We start from the raw sequence: 4331 nt of genomic DNA, 5'->3' as shown, positions 1-4331 counted from the left end.
CTCTGTTTCTTAATTTACTCAATAAAAAGCATAATTATTTCCAAAAAGCCTAAGAAAAAGGAAAATGATTTTAGGACTTCATGGTAAACTCAAAGCACCTAATCCGGTAGCATTCAGATTATGCTGTATCCATTTAGGTCTTAGAGACTTCCCTTCGAATCATTCTATATGACAAATAAAGATGAATTTCATGTTGGCTCCATTTGCTCCAACCGAAACAAAGTAAGATAAAATGGCATGATGAATGGATTTACTCAGATACATTTAGGATGGAGATGTCAGTGTCACAGCAGGTCAGCATAAAATGGGTAAACAGCACAACATGAATAAGATTTTCAGTTGCTCAGGTCAACAATATGACAACGATTGCATGGACAATCTGAAAATCAAAAACAACTTTATCTGTGTAGTCAAATAGATTTTTCTCAAGCCATGCTAAATTAAAAAGGTCCACCCTGTTGCATTCTGCCCCAGGCTGGTATTTGTGCTTTTCTTCCTGTTTCCTACCTACATTATTCTCTGCGGACTCCTCACTAGTCTCAGTCACTTACACTTAGCCTGAAAACTCACTCACACCAAAACAGAAATGGCTGGTGTTATGTCCAATTATTTGCACTTGGAATATCCTTAATATTGGCATGGAAGGCTTACCTCTTATTAAAGGAAACCATGGGGAAGAAGGAGCATTGTTAATCTGTGACCTGAGTCATGGATTTCTTCTAGCAGAAATAGGAATCATGTAACTTCTGGACCCACAGCATTCTCATTTTGTTCCTACTCTTCATTTCATCCTGCCCCTATTTCAGACATTCTCATAAATATTTCTAATCATTTGGCCTGCATCCTAAGAGAACATTACATTCTTCCAAAACCAGACTTCCACCTATCTCACAACACGTAAGTCCAAACTGAGTGATTAAAAGGATAACCAGGCCGGATGCAGTGGCTCATGACAGTAATCCCAGCACTTTGGGAGGCCAAGGCAGGCAGATCCCATAAGCCCAGGAGTTCAAGACCAGCCTGGCCAACATGGCAAAACCCTGCTCTACCAAAAACAAAAAAACAAAAATTAGGCAGGAGTGGTGGTGTGCGCCTGTAGTCCCAGCTACTGAAGAAGCTGAGGCGGGAGGATCCTTTGAATCCAGGAGAGAGAGGTTGCAGTGAACCAAAATCACACCATTGTACTCTAAGCCTGGATGGCACAGCAAGACTCTGTCTCAAAAAACAAGAAAAAAAAAAAGATAACCCCTCAAGTTCAGTAGCAATCCTTTTATCTGACACATCAGCACTGGTTATATCATCAACTAATCAAAAATAAAAAGTATTATACATTCTTTAAACATTCCATCTGAATTTAAAATGTACAAATGTACATTTATTCTCTAGTTTTTTTCATGTAGAGCCAAAACATCTCCAAGTATGGGGACTCAGCTGATGAGTTTTGAACAATGTCTAGTGTGAACCACACATAATGCAGTCTAGTGTTTCCAATTTTTATTTTTTAATGTGAAGAGAAATCAGCTTTCTATCTCCAAATGTTTATAATACTAAGATTAAAAGTAGAGAAAATGAAAACTCCAGGAACAAGGCAGACCAGAGAGCACACAGACAGTTGAAATAAACCAAGCAATAGCAGGGGGGTCCTGCTTTGCTGAAAGAAGTTTGCAACCATCATTTTTGGAGCATGAAATTGATCCTATTAGCATTTTCTGAGACACTAAGGATTGCAGGTGTCACTATTATTCATTAAATAATGTTACCCTCGCCTTGAAATGCAAAATCTTTCTTTCACATGGGGAGCATTATGCGGTACTCAGAGAAAAAAACAAGTTTCTAATGTGAAGACTGAAAAGAAAATAAAGGTCTACAAGAGGACTTGATGAAATGCAAATGAATTGTTTTAACAGCAATTTGCACTGGCAAATATTAAAATGATCAACATTCACACAGCATATATGGATGATAAAGCTTAATTACTACATTCATCCTAATGATTGGAACCTGTTCCAGAAACATTGAAAACAGGTGCAAAATAAAAGGTAGTATAAAATGTCACTCACTGAGAAATAAACTGCAGTTGCAATTATTATAAGTAATGTCATGCAGCTTATGGATCTCAAAAGCATAATCTGAATTTTAGAATTATAGGACAATAAATCAATTGGATACTGCTCATTATAAAAAACGTGTTCTCATACTGTGCGGGAAAAGGGGAATTGGGTACATAGCCACATTGTAAATGGAAAAAAAAGCTGATTTTTAAAAATTTGATCAATACTAAGTTTCTGTATTTTTTCTTTAGAATTTTTTGATGTTGCTTTTAATACCATTGATTTAATGTAATAATAGATAATTCACATGACTCAAAAATTACAAAGTTCAAAAAGATACAGTGAAGACTCCTTCCAAGATAATTCCCATCTGCCCATTCCCAACTATCGCCTTCCCAGTAACAATTGTTTATATATATAATTAATTCTATATATTGATGTTTCCAATTTATGCTGATAGTAGTATATCATAGTTTCCTGGACCTTTCTCGTTTAATATATCTTAGAAATCTTTCAAAATTAGTACATAGAATACTTGCTTGTTTTTATTAAATGAAAAATATTTCATTGCATGAAAAACCATAATTTATTTAACCAGTACATCCTATGGACTTGTACAGGTTTAGGAGAGTTTCTGTCACCAGTCCAGCTTATCACCAGCTGTTCCTACATCTTCTGTTGGCCAACTTTTCATTTTAATCATTTATGGATCACTTTAAGAGTATCTCTCTCTCTCTCTCTCTCTCTCTCCATATATATGGAACTTCTTTTTAACTTAAAAGAGAGTCCTTCATATGGGAGGTGAATTTTTTTGGTTTTCTTTTTCCAGCTTTATTGAGGTATAATTAACAAATAAAAATTGTATATATTTAAGGTATAAGGAGGTAAATTTTGATTAATGTTTTCTGAGGTCTGCTGCCACTGAATTCTCTCACTGCTCTGAGTCCTTATTTTTCTTTACTTCCGTCAATAAAGCTTCTGCTCAATCTCACCGGTATTTTTTTTTTTTTTGAGACGGAGTCTCACTCTGTTGCCCAGGCTGGAGTGCAGTGGCGCTATCTCGGCTCACTGCAAGCTCTGCCTCCCAGGTTCACGCCATTCTTCTGCTTCAGCCTCCCGGGTAGCTGGGATTACAGGCGCCCGCCACCAAACCCGGCTAATTTTTTTTGTATTTTTAGTAGAGACGGGGTTTCACCGTGTTAGCCAGGATGGTCTCGATCTCCTGACCTCATGATCCACCCGCCTCGGCCTCCCAAAGTGCTGGGATTACAGGCGTGAGCCACTGCGCCCGGCCTCACCTGTGTTTTTTAGCCTTAAAGTAATTTTTAACCTGCTGATTAATAGCTGTCTCCTAGTTCCAACAAAAATGGAATTCACTGGTTTTTTTTTTTTCTTTTTTAACTCTGTCTTTAACTTTTGGATAATTTCCAGAAGGAAAACAGCATAATCCTGATTTACCTTAGTTAGGTTTGCACGGGAAGTTCACAAACGCTGCTTTCAAGTGATAAAAGATTATTTAAATCACCCAAAAGGTGATTAAGTCACCCAGTTTCCCTTCATCATGTAATTTTCACAATGAGAAAAAACCCATTTAGCACTATTTTTATTTCAAACAAACGTATTTTACTTTCATCAGTACATGTATTCCCTAACCAGCAAAGCAAACTTTCTCCCATGTATTATAATAGTTTATAATTGCTTCTTAGAGGTGTAAAACAATACAAATTGATTATCTCACAGTTCTATAGTTGAGAAGTCTGTCAGACCCTGCTTAGAGTCTCACAGGGTGCCGATGAGGCTGTGCTCCTTACTGGACACTCTAGGGAAGAATATGCCTCCCAGCTCAGTCAGGTTACTGGCTAAGTTCAGTTTCTTGTGTTTGTAGCATTAAGTTCCCTATTTCCCTGCTGGCTGTCAGCAGGGAGCTGGTCTTTGCTCCTAGAGGCTGTGCACATTCTTCTCATGCTTTTCATGAGCCCCCTCCAGCAATGGCGGGTTGAATACCTCTGGCAATAAAATATCTCTGACTTGTCTTTCTGCCACATCTCTCTAACTCCACCTGAAAAAAAAAAAATTATTTCCTTTTTTTTTTTTTGAGACAGAGTCTCGCTCTGTCACCCAGGCTGGAGTGCAGCGGCACGATCTCGGCTCACTGCAAGCTCCACCTTCCGGGTTCACGCCATTCTCCTGCCTCAGCCTCTCCGAGTAGCTGGGACTACAGGCACCCGCCACCGCGCCCGGCTAATTTTTTGTATTTTTAGTAGAGACGGGGTTTCACCG

This window comes from Hylobates moloch, unplaced genomic scaffold, assembly GCF_009828535.3.
Source record: "Hylobates moloch isolate HMO894 unplaced genomic scaffold, HMol_V3 SCAFFOLD_1, whole genome shotgun sequence".
NCBI lineage: Eukaryota > Metazoa > Chordata > Mammalia > Primates > Hylobatidae > Hylobates > Hylobates moloch.
Note: the sequence above shows the minus strand (reverse complement) of the source record.